Genomic DNA, 13,628 nt, shown 5'->3' with positions numbered 1-13,628 from the left:
CTTATACAAAAGAGTTTTAGAAAATGGCCACGTGATGGTTCATTACCTTCTTCCCTTTTTCGATCTCCCAAAATGTATTGCTTTATACCCCGTCTCTAAGCTCCCCTAATGCTTTACAGAGTGTACCCATTGTGTAATGGTTTAGATAATCTATGGGTGGTGGATGTTAAACACTCCTTTTTTGCCATTTGCTGTACGTCGCACCGACACAGATAGGTCTTATGGCGACGATGGGACAGGAAAGGCCTAGGAATGGGAAGGAAGCGGCCGTGGTCTTAATTAAAGTATAGCCCCAGCATTTGCCTGGTGTGAAAATAGGAAACCACGGAAATTTAAACACTCTAATTTCTACTAAGATAATTGGATGTTCCCCTTGTGTGCCCCTTTTTTGCTATTTGTTCCCTTTTACCTTCCTTTCCTATGACGGGTGTTACTTGTTTTCACATTATATGGTCACACCCAATAAGTCCCTCTAAGTTATCGGTGGCGCAGGGTAACAAGTACGCTACACAAGCTACAGTTGGCATTGAAATAAATGTGGCTTTTAGACTTATTCGTACTTTGATACACAGCAGTATGATCATTTCAATATCTAACATTCAGTACATGAGTCAAAGTAAAATGATCTTGAACTGCTTCAAAAATGGATTTTTCATTCATTTTCAACGCCTCTAAACTTCCCAGACCGAGCTCGATAGCTGCAGTCGCTTAAGTGCGGCCAGTATCCAGTAATCGGGAGATAGTGGTTTCGATCCCCACTGTCGGCACAACTGAAGATGGTTTTCCGTGGTTTCCCATTTTCACACCAGGCAAATGCCGGGGCTGTACCTTAATTAATGCCCCGGCCGCTTCCTTCCACTTCCTAGGCATTTCCTATCCCATCGTCGCCAAATGACCTATCTGTGTCTGTGCGACGTAAAACAAATAGCACAAAAACTTCCCAGAGAAACACAAAATGCTATTTAACTGTTAAAATAAAAAGTATCCCTTTTAAGAGTGATGTCGAGGTGCGCCTCTAACGTGGCGTGCGGGGCATAGTGGGTGTGACCATCCCGCCCAACTCCTCCCACAGAACCATTATGTCTCACACAGTGGTCTTCATTCTTCGCAGACTCCTTTATCTTTCAATTGAAGTACAAGAGTATTGTGTATACAATAGAATGTAATCTAAACGCAATTAATTTCTAAGAACACTCCGTCGGTAGCGCGTCTTGAAACGTATCTTCTTTTCAGGGTTATAAACATTAAGTAATCCTGATATGTCCGACTCGTTATCTGAATAGTCAGCGAACTGGCCTTCGGTTCAGAGGGTCCCGGGTTCGATTCCCGGCCGGGTCGGGGAATTTAACCTTAATTCCAGTGGCTCAGGGGCTGGGTGTTTGTGCTGCCCCCAACATCCCTGCAACTCACACACCACACATAACACTATCCTCCACCACAATAACACGCAGTAACCTACACATTGCAAATGCCGCCCACATGCCGCCCACCCTCATCGGAGGGTCTGCCTTACAAGGGCTGCACTCGGCTAGAAGTAGCCGCACGAAATCATTATTATCCTGAGATTACAATAGCTGGAGTTTCCTTTCAGAGTAGCTTGAACTAATGTTATTGCATAATCGTATGTCTTGAATTTATTAATACCTGGAGGATATTAAAAGCCCCTTCCTCGTGGGGTTGGTATGAGTCTCCAATGCTGATCAAGTTCGAAATACAAGTAGGGCATTTCAGTCGGTCAACACATTATACATTTTCAAACTAATCGCATGAAAGAATACAAACACACTCGTTAGAGAAAAGACATAAAATAAATCACTATTTTATTTAGGTAATTGATAGGAGAGTGAAGTGAACCGTATGAGGGGATGTGAGAGGTTAAATAAATAACATTACATTAATGATGAGCACGTGGAAGAGAGAGAAAAGTCTCTGTAATCGAACGTTAAGGGAAGAAAGATGTGAACATCATCCATTTTTACAAATTATTTTTTACTTCGCACCGGCACAGATAGATCTTACGGCGACGATGAGGTAGGGAAGGGCTAGTAGTGGGATGGAAGTGGCCGTAGCCTTAATTAAGGTACAGCCCCAGCAGTTTCCTGGCGCGAAAATGGGAAACAACGAGAAACCACCTTCAGGGCTACCGACATTGGGGTTCGAACCCCCTACCTCCCGAATGCAAGCCCACTGCTGCGCGCCCCTAACCGCACGGCCAACTTGCTCCGTGAACATCATCTAATATGTGGACATTCTCCCTCTCTCTTCTACCTCTCTCTCTCTCTCTTAGGTGTGCTTTATGTCTTTCATATCAGCTTCGTATTATTTTTCTGAACAGTCGATGCGAAAAAATTTTCGTTTCATTTCTATCCAGTGAGTACATTTACTTTGTTTAAATCGACCACCCATTCAATTCATTCGAAACTTAACCATTTGCCATTGACTGCCTAGCCGGCGTGCTTGGTTCTTCCGGAAGTACATGGGTTCTGTTCTCCGTCAGAAATCCGAAAGTTTTGAAACTGGGCTTCCAGTTCTGGAAAGGCTCACGGCCCTGAGTTTCGCTCATCCTACACGGATCGTATATAAATGAAGACTTAAAATCTATCTGGGACTATGTCGGTGGAGTAGTTAGGCAAGGTTGCCCATAAACTGCAACTGAACACATGCGTTGGAGTCATTTAGGCTGCACGTAAATTACGGCTGGTCGTACCTGATGAAACGCCGATGGATGGGAAGGTGAAAGTCCAGCAAGGCTGGCACCGAATTACCGTACGCTTGATCGCCGTGTTTGCCAGTAAAGACAGTTAATCATACTGCATAACATTGCGTAACGTGATGTGACAACGATAGAATAACACAATACAAAATGCAGTAAGGTATGGAACATAACACAAACTGGCACAAAATGACGTAACATAATATGAAATCATAAATGAAAAATCCTGCTGTACTTTTTTAATGAGGCCGGAACGTGAACATAGAACTTACGAGAGGGTCATCTGATAGGGGAAATGGCATAGAGATGGATACTGGTGGATCTACTTATGGTAAAACGCATACTCTGAAGAGAGATGAATGTTACTGGCTGAGCACACTAGTAACAACAAGAAGTAACAGAAACCACAATCATGAAGTCAAATACTGTAGTAATATATTCTTCGGTGAGCGAATTGGTACGCTGTTTGGGTAACGTAGCTGAGAGCTTGCATTCGACAGATAGTTGGTTCGAACCGCACTGTTATCGGCCCTGAAGACGGTTTTCCGTGGTTTCCCTTTTTAACACCGGTCAAATTCTAAGGTCGTACCATAATTAAGGCCACGATCGCCTCCTTCTCAGTCTTAGGTCTGTCCTGTCCCATCGTCCTCATAAGAGCTGCCTTTGTCGATACGACGTAAAACTAATAGCAAAAAGGTATAGTTTTTTAACATTTTCTGTTTGTGAAGGGGCCTTAGGATTATCTGTGTTGGTTTCTATAATTCGAACTCATGGTTTTCTGACCTGTTGTAGTTTCGGTGCCGATGTGCTAAACTCTATACTGATGGGGCGTAAGAATATTGAATTAAGTTTAGGCTTGTATATACCATGCGCGGTTTACCTCGCGAATATTACTTTCCGGTTGCGCTGTCAACCTTAGTGCTGCCACCTTAACCTTACTTGCGGCTCATGAAAAACAAGTTAAGTACATCAAATGATTTGGACTTACAATTGAGAATGCTATGAATTGTATATTTTGCCGCATAATGTTGTTTTATACTATTAAGAACCCGTATACCATCCCATTAAATGCATTTGTGCGAATGCAACATTGAACTGGTGTAGGTAGCATTTGGGTAAGACGTCTTTCGCAAATTAGATCAGCTTGGTTTGTCTACATAATATAAAGAAGAAAATGGTAAATAATTCGATGGCTGTGCTACTTATTTGGTAAGGAGTATCTTTCAGCTGTAGAAATAAGTGACTGTTCCACTACAGATTTTGCTGCCATTCAATCATTTGACGAAGAAATTACACAATATGCCCATTATGTAGTAGAAAACTACATTGCAGAACACTTTCCATAAATCTGGGCTTGTAACAGCAAGTTCATTGAACAGACGATTAATTCTGGTGAAAATGTTCACTGAAATTTAAATTTGTACTTTTACCGTCCTCACCCCAAGTTATAGGGATATATTGAAGTAGTGAAAATGTTTCAAAGAACCTCCATTATCAAAGTAGAACAAATTGTAAACAAGAGACAACTCAGAAGGGTTAACGGGAAGTATACTAACCTTCCACAAAAAGTTATCTAAGACTTACTTCGTACGAAAGTGGAATGATAACACGATTGGAACTCGTAAAACAAGCTTCATACTTACGTCGACCAAACAAGAAAAAATGACTGGACATTTGTAATGATACGTCGAAACTAACCTTATGACTAAACATAAGACGAGAGACTGCATTTATAATAACACCTTAGCCAGCCCTAACTCTGGAAGAAAGTGAGAGTGAACTTCCTCACGTTTTTCTTTCCTACGAGTCTTAACGGTTAACCTGCAATTTACACAAGTCGCAACTTACATGCTACCAAGGAAAAGGGATGTTTAACGCTAAAGTAACAATTTACGTAGCTCATTTTGTCTAATCTACGATTACTTCACCATTTACCCACCCCGCTTACACCAAAAATGAGTACCAGTTAATTTCCGGGGGCAGAAAGTCCTGGCATAGGGTTAACACTCTTTGCCACTTGGAACCCAAGTTACTTATAGTGGAAAAAGTTACCTTGTATTTCTCCAAGGAGCTTCATGGCTTGAACTTTACTTTAATTAGGGCCTATCTGGGGTTGTTGTACGCAAAAAATATGAATGCTCCGGTGAATATTGAATTTTCACGACTGTATTCTAATCGAAATCGCCTTTCAATCTATTAGGTCGTGTACGTAACGACCTAATAGGTTGAAAGTCAATTTCGATTTGAATGCTCTCTGTATTTATGTTGGGTATTCAGCCCGCAGGCTGGTTGGGATCCTCAACAGGTTCACCATTAGCTGTCATAGATGGCCTAGGTGTCACTGAAGAGGCATACTAGGGAAATGAGAAGTGAGGTAGTTTCCCGTTGCTTTCCTCACCGAGCCAGAAATTGCTATTGCGCATCAGTCTGCCAAGCCCACTGAAATACCTGCACCAACCGACCCTATGAGCGACATTTTCACACCATTCATAGCAGGGACTGGCTGCATAAGGAATGGCATTAGGTACTAGCGTCACTCATAACTCAGCCACTATCATATTGTCAAAGCCAAAGAAGAGACTGAGATAGGTCAATGAAAGTAACAATTTTATTCTAGCCATTACCAGAAGACATAGCGCACTGTAAACACTACATCTCGCCAGCAAAGGCATTTGAATGCTCTATCGCAAAAAATGAACTCAAAGTACTTGTTTCGGAAAATGACACTGTGTAACGGGCTACATCCCGCCTTACGCGTGAAGGAAACCAACACTCGTCACATTGCCTATATCACAAGCCCTGAAGAAGCTTCATGTAAGGGTTTGAGACATATCGATCGTCAGCCCTGTCGACTTATTGTGCGTCAAGTCCCGGTATTGATATTTGATGTATGTACTGTCATGTGTATTGGGCTAGGATTAGAAAATATACTGCCGTAACCAATATATTAGGTAGCATTCTGTTTTCCTCTGGAGTTGAAGTGGCAAACCATTCGTAAAATGACCGGGAGTTGAGATTTTACCCAACTTCATATCTCAGTTATGTTATATGAGGCTGAATTCACCACATTCCAATCTCTCAAATTATTATTTTTATTTTGTGTCTAGCCAGGCATCGAACCCGAGCCAGCAGGACAGGAACTGTTATGCCAATCTAAGACCTAGGTGAGGGTCAACAAAAAAATATTTTCAAAACTTATAATCCATACAGTAATGAGATCAGGAATGATGGAACAATGGTATTGTGAAAAGTCGATCGCATTTCTGACCTTAGTAACTTCATGTCTTGAATTTGAACTGAAGATTTTTCAGAGAAAATCTTATGAGGGAAAGTTCTCCTCCGGGATTTATGATTTCCACTGTCAGTTTCATTCCAGTAAAACTCTATAACCATTCATTATCGATGCAATGTTGTAACCACAGACGACTTTTATGAGAAGCATAGTAATTGTTGATGCCGCACTACCACTACCACCACTACTACTACTAGAGAGGATTAGTATATAGATCTTTGCCGTGTGATATAGTTTATTGAAGGAGCAAGTCCAAGACGTTAAACTTCTTGCAAAATACACAGGATGTACGTGAAATGGCGTCCAATAATCACAGGACGTGATAAAGAGTTACCAGGACAAGTTAAAAGAGGATTGGAACCAACCCCCTATCTCGCAATTTTCATCTCGAAGCGAATGGGACAAGAAACGACGTCTATTTTAGGTGTAGTCTTCGGCCTGAATGCAGTATCATTTGCAGTGTCCCAAAATGAGCTCCAAGACACCTTACATCATAGTTATGGTGTTAACAGTGAATAATTATTTGACACGAAAACAGTGATCCCAGTGGTGGCCTACACCCCACACTGTAGGAACCGGCAACACGTACACTGTGCGCTCTATTAACCAATGAACTTACATTCGTGATGGACAGAACACACCCACCCGACTGCTATCAGTATCCAGGAAAGTGTCTGCGAGTGTGGTGCGCTGTAGCATGTATTTCACCGTAGCAATTTGATGCAGTGGACAGTGTAACAGAGTACTGTGACATGCATCTTATCCTGGGTGAGAGTGGTAATCATCCCTACGTGACCGTAGCACTGTACGCCGTCATCCGAGTCGCTATGTGTTTGAACGACTGAAGTGACGCATGAGGGAAACAGGCGTCGTCACCGCACCACCAACAGCAGATCGTGGTCGTCCAGCGATTCGTTGAACACCACAGATGGAGGACTGGGTGCTGGCCATGATCGCGGAGGACGATACTTCGAGCACGTACGACATTACGAGAACACTTCAAGAGCATCACAGTCTCGTCCATATTATTCTGTATACAGATATATGTCTGTTCAGCACCTTAGGGAGGATGATCGTACGCGTTGCACACAGTTTTGCAATTAGCTGTTAGAGGCACACGGGAGGGAGGTATACATATTACCAAGAATACTGTGGTTCGATGAAGCCTTATTTTAAAAAGGCAGAGATGGGCCCATTAGAATCTGCATGCTATGAGGGGAAGGGGTCACCAAGTTCTCTGGAGGATAAACGTGGATAGGGCTCATGTAAGCTACCGTCATCGGCCCATACCTTCTACCCCAATATCTGAATGACAGAAGGTTTGCCATGTTTCTTCGGAAAATATTGCCCATCCGTCTCTTCTAGAAGACATCCCTTATGTGGTACGACGTAGTATGTGGTTCTAATACGCCACATTACTACTGTAGTGAGTCCCGTCAGGTGTTGAATAAACAATATGCACGATGATGGGGATGGTTAGGTCGTGGATGTATCTTGGCCCCCGATATCGCCAGACCTGAATCCCTTGGACTACTTCCGGTTGGGTCACATCAGGGAGGTGGCAGGGAGGTTCCGGTGAACGAGGCCGAGCTTGAATCTCGCTTGCAAGCGGCCGTTGACAAAAAATTCAAATTCATATGTCAAACGGTTTGGAACGATGAATAATTTGTCATAAGTCGTCAGCCCCCAGGCAAAACCACTTAGAGGTGTATTGTTTTAGACCTTTTCTTATTTATAATTTGAAAAATATAGGAGCAACTATTATGCGAACTTTTAACCTCGTATGTCTAACGGTTTCGGAGAAATGGATACTTTGTCATGAGAACTCACCCCCAGTCAAAACCCCTAAGTATGTGTTGTTTTAAGACCACTTCTCCCTTAATATGTAATGCATGTAGGAGCAATCATCATGTGAAGTTTCAACCTTGTATATAAAACGGTTTCATAGAAATGAATATTTTTGTCATCAGGCATCAAACACCAATCAAAACACCTTAGGGATATATTGCTTCAAGACCACTTCTTATTTGAAATCTAATATGTATAAGAGCAGCAATCATGTTAAATTTCAACCTCGTATGTCGAACGGTTTCAGAGAAATTAATATGTTTGTCGTCGGATATCACCCCCAGTCAAGGCCCCTTACAGGTGCATTGTTTAAGACTAATGTTTATTTAAAAACCAAGACACTCAGGAGTAACCACCATGTAAAATTCCAACCTCGTATGTCAAGCGATTTCAGACAGATTGATATTTTTGTAATCAGGCCTCACCCCTACACCCCCCAGTTAAAAACCCTTAGGAGTGTATGCTTTTAACGCCACTTTTTATTCTATAATCTATTACTTATAGTAGCAATCATCATGTGAAATTTCAGCTTCGTAAGTCCAATAGTTTCGGAGATACGAATGTTAATTTTTTCAGACATTTCCCCCCTTGCCTTAGGGGTGTATTATTTTAAGATCACTTTTTATTTGAAACCTAAGAATATAGGACAACCATCATGTAAAATTTCACGCTCGTATGCCAAACGGTTTGAGAGAAATACCCACTCTAGGGACACGGTACAACGCGTCCTCTGTCATTGTGCAATCATTCCATCTTCTAATCACTGGACCGATTTCTCTGAGACTCACACCAGAGATTCAGCCATTTTCCCGATCACAATGGTGTTGTTCATTAATTTCTCCTGCTTCTTTCACGGACGTATAAATACGCCTTCTGAAAACGAGAGAAGCACTCAGCAATCATCCGTCTGAGAGGGCGAACCTGCGACAATCAACACCAAGAGAAGGACTTACAAAAATTAAAGTGTTAGCAGTCAGACTTGGAAATCCCAGAAGCCAGTTCACTTGAGAGATAGAAAATTTATAAAGTAATAATGAGGTATGGAGAGAACTTTGATATTAAAACATTTCATTTACGTCATTCATCCTGGTAGGTGAGAATATCATAGTGGCTATTTGTAGGATTCATGAACTTCTGCGAGGAAGACAGCGAAGTCCCAGATAGCTCTTTCAAATTATTACTAACACGGTTACTTTGACAATCGATAAGGGAGTACAGTTGGTTTCTTGTGAGAGATAGCATGTTAGTTCATGCTCAGAAAAATTAATTTGTGTTGCTTCAAGACAATTGCAGAGTCAGTTCAATTGATAAGGTAGTTTTTAAGTGAACAATGCCACTTATCATTATGAGGTGCTAAGTCGGAGGTTGCTGGCTTGCTAAATACAGCCAAGATGACGCCACTTAAATCAACACAATTACCGGTCTGTATAATTCCAATATTATAACTTTGTAGTAAGAAATTTAAATTCTTGTCTCTTTAAATTAGTTAGTAAATCATGACACGGCATTGTATATGTGGCGTGTGTAAAATTAAGTGGGTTGCGATGATTATTATGTGTCATGTTGGCATAAAGTTCCATAAAACACTGCAGGTGCGATTTTCGGTCATATCGCCGCGGGAGGCGTTTAACTGTTAAATTTCTTAAAATGTGAAGTTAAATATTAAACTGAAAATCAGTTAAATCTTTTCGTGCCGGTAAAAGTTATAAAAATGATAAAGATAATGAAAACAATTATAAGAGTAATAAAGTCAAATAATAATAATAATAATAATAATAATAATAATAATAATAATAATAATTTTCACGTTAGGAGTAAATTGAGTTAATAATAATAACACATTCAGCATTTCTGTGAGCGAGGTTTACAGTTGTATATCGAAAATCAGTGAGGAGACACAATTTTGGCATTTGGAATTCTAATTCTGTTACACCTTGTATTTGAGATATAGAATGACGGCATATTATTTTTATCCTGAGGTCTGGGAAAATTTAGAGAAGCTACTTTGAGGTCATTAAGTTGTTTGGTTATGGGATAGCTTGTACTTAAAATTTGATCAAGCAAGAAGAAATGGACCGTAATAAGGAATGAAATATTTATGAGAATAATTAGGAAGAAAGTTTGAGGCAGAGTAAGCCCTGTATTTTATGATTGGGAAGTTCTAAGCAGGATGCCGTAGAGAAAAGGCCCTGTAGTTTTATGGAGAGAAATTTTGTGACAGGGTGTATACATGATGTGTGATATTTCCGAGACAGGCTGTATAAGAGGAGTGACATCCTTTACGATCCTGAATTATGTTAAACAGAGCGATCGAAACATGTAAGGATTGTCAAATCCAAGTGAGTGCGTTGTAACCCATATTTTAAGTACAAGTGATGTTCCCCATGATTATTATTTAACGTAAGACTGTAGATAACGTCAGTTAAGGCAAGTTGACGATTCTATTTGATACCAGCAAAGTGCATTTTATTATAGCCGACCTCACGAACAATACACATTCTTACACACGGCCGAAGTAATACTTGATTATTGGAAATTAAATTTTATTCTGGATTTTTTCGAGGCGAAACACATCGCGAATTGGAAGCATTGCTTGTGAGAGAATGAATTGGTGGAATTGAGAGTTTACCCTGCGTATGTTGATGAGAGTTTAGTCACTGGACAGTTTACAATGATACATGTTTGGAGTGTTGACATTGTCGGTTTTTTGGAGCCTCACACTCTAATCTATGCCGCAAATATCGTGGTGGTTGTGATTATTGTTTTCAATAATATCCGATGAGATCTGAGTTTACTTTTATTTAGCGAACGTCACTGTATGTGTTTAAATTTTCATGAGTGATAGACTGAACTGTTCAAACCCGTTATTTAATTTCTATTTCACACTTTATCGTACGAAATGGACATGGTTATTATTATTTCAGTTTCGAGTTCATTTCTATAGCTGATTTTACTTAATGTGTTTGAACTTTAATGAGCATTAGATTGAAATATCCGGGCATTGTTTTAAAATTTCGATTTTTCGATTTCACCCGACAATATCAGTGATATGCAGTTACCATAGTGTTGGCTCAACGGTAGGTTCGGGATGCTGCATGTACATGATTGCTGTTAGTGACGTGCATACACTTTAGTGTTGGCTCATCGATAAGTTCGGGATGCCGCATGTGCATGATTGATATTAGAGGTGTGTAGACACTGTAGCGTTGGCTCAACGAACGCCGTTTGTACATAGCCAAGTCTTAGGTTAGGCATTTTTTATGAATCGACTTGAACGATGATACTGTCTGCAGTAGTGGATGCACGTATGGAAGGTGCAGGTACTATTTAGGCCACGTTTCGGCATAACCTTTACTAGCTGGAATGTGCTTCGATTATAGCGTTGTATCAGTAGTGGCTTAAAAGTAATGGTTGTCCCACGTGGAAACCTGGCTAATGGAGACTGGTCCCTACTATTTAGCTATCTGCATTCAAGCTCGACGAACTTGCATTTTCTATTTTACATTGTTCTTTTTACTTCGAGATTTATTGCTCGGGTGTACGGTATGTTACGATAGTGGAGTATGATGTTGACACTCAGTTAATTTCTTTTTGTATTGAGGAATTTACACTACTAACGCGGTTTCGATTCGCAAGCTGTTATAATATTTTATTTTATGTTATTTTCAATAATTAGGTGAGACGTTGGTCTACCGATCACTTGTAGTTTAGTTTAAGGGGACATGTGTTGGTAGACAGGTTTGCAATAGTGGCTGTAGTTATGTAGAATTGGAAAGATTTCGTATTGTTCTTTTTTTATATTGTCGACTTTTACTTTAAATAATTTAACAACGTAACTGTTTCATAACCTGAAAGTTGGTTTAGTAAGAAGTCTTTTCGAGTGATTTATCACTTTTATTTAACTTCAGTGTTTGGCATTTCTTTTAAACGCATAGTGAATTAATGTTTCCCTGAATTTCGCAGTTTTGTTCATTCAGAATGAAGTAACGGAAGATCCCCTCGGATCAAGTGTTGTTGGTTCATTCTTTTCTTTTGCTAGGGGCTTTACGTCGCGCTGACACAGATAGGTCTTATGGCGACGATGGGATAGGAAAGGCCTAGGAGTTGGAAGGAAGCGGCCGTGGCCTTAATTAAGGTACAGCCCCAGCATTTGCTTGGTGTGAAAATGGGAAACCACGGAAAACCATTATCAGGGCTGCCGATAGTGGGATTCGAACCTACTATCTCCCGGATGCAAGCTCACAGCCGCGCGCCTCTACGCGCACGGCCAACTCGCCCGGTGTTGGTTCATTCTGAACGTCTGTTTGGGGAGATACGTATTTCAGGATAGGGATTTCTCTACAACCTAAGGGGTCACGAGATGACAACAAATGGTGGAAATTTATTTCATATTGCGATAATTGCTATTAGCTTATAATAAACACCATGCTTTCAAATAATATTTCGCAACCTATCCAAGACAACTGATAGTTAATTTGGTTCGATTAAGGATCCATTCGGGGGATGTTCCGGTATCCGAGAGGATATTAGACTGGTGGATAACCTTAATTAAATGTAAATCTGGAATTCTATTTGTTGAAGGTCAGATTTTCCGCGGATAGTATCGGTTAACTCTCAGTTATCGTTCGAGTCAATGTTGCCTATTTTCAGGTTTTCTGTTCCTTTTCTAATTTTGCTGTCCACAAACCTTCCATTGCATTTTTTACACTTTGGAAGACACGAATGTAAATAATTTCAAGATACTTTCACCATTCACGTTGTGCAATGTGACTGCGTTATAACATTTCGTGATTAACTTAATTGTTTTGGGGGGGTTATTTAGTAATCATGATTTCGTGATTTTTGATTTCTTGATTTCGCTCGATAAATTTTTAGTAAGCATATTTTTGCTCGTCCTTTGAAGTATACTCGTGTTCATAAAAACAGAACACCTAGAAAGAATAGAGTATAGGGTATAGCCATCCATGCTGCATTTACCTGGTTCCACAATTCATCTTTGGTGGTTGGTATTGGGTCACAGCGCCGCACCAGTCGTTTCACCATATCCAACAAATTTTCGATTGGCGACACGTCCGGTGATCGGGCGAGCCACGGCAGAAGTCTGACATCCTGTGACAACAAGAAGGCACGTGTTCGTGCAGCAACATGTGGTCGCGGATTGTCCTGCTGAAATATGGCGTGTGGGGTATCGTGCAGAAAGGGTATGGTCGCGGGTCGCAGAATGTCTTTCACGTAGGTCAAACTGGTCAGAGCTTCCTGCACACGCACCAACTGTGATTTGTGGCTGTAGCCAATAGCACCCCACACAATAAGGCCTTGAGTTGGCGCTGTATGTCTTGTGCGAATGCAGTCAATATGATAGCTCTCCTCTGTGTGCGGCGAACCAAAATGCGGCCATAATATTCAAACAAACAGAACCTGGATTCGTCCATAAACACTATCTGCTGCCATTCCTGTCCCCAGTGACGTCGTTCCACGCACCATTGCAGTATAGCATGTTTATGCACATTAGTCAAAGGTAGGCGAAGAAGTGGATGACGCGCCTGCAACTCAGACCGTAATAAACGGCGACGGACTGTCACTCCTGATAGTGTACCATGTGTTACACTGTCCCAATGTTACGCCAGAGCGAGGAGGACGCAGATCTTTAGTGCAATGTCATTCAGATGAGGTGTCGATCTTCTCAGGTGGTTGTCTGGGTGGTGTGACCACAACCAGCTTGTCGTGTTCTACGGCCTTCTGTGAACCATTCTGTACACACCCGTTGCACTGCCG

The sequence above is a fragment of the Anabrus simplex genome, chromosome 2, assembly GCF_040414725.1.
Source record: "Anabrus simplex isolate iqAnaSimp1 chromosome 2, ASM4041472v1, whole genome shotgun sequence".
Taxonomy (NCBI): Eukaryota; Metazoa; Arthropoda; class Insecta; order Orthoptera; family Tettigoniidae; genus Anabrus; species Anabrus simplex.
This window is presented reverse-complemented; position numbering follows the sequence as displayed.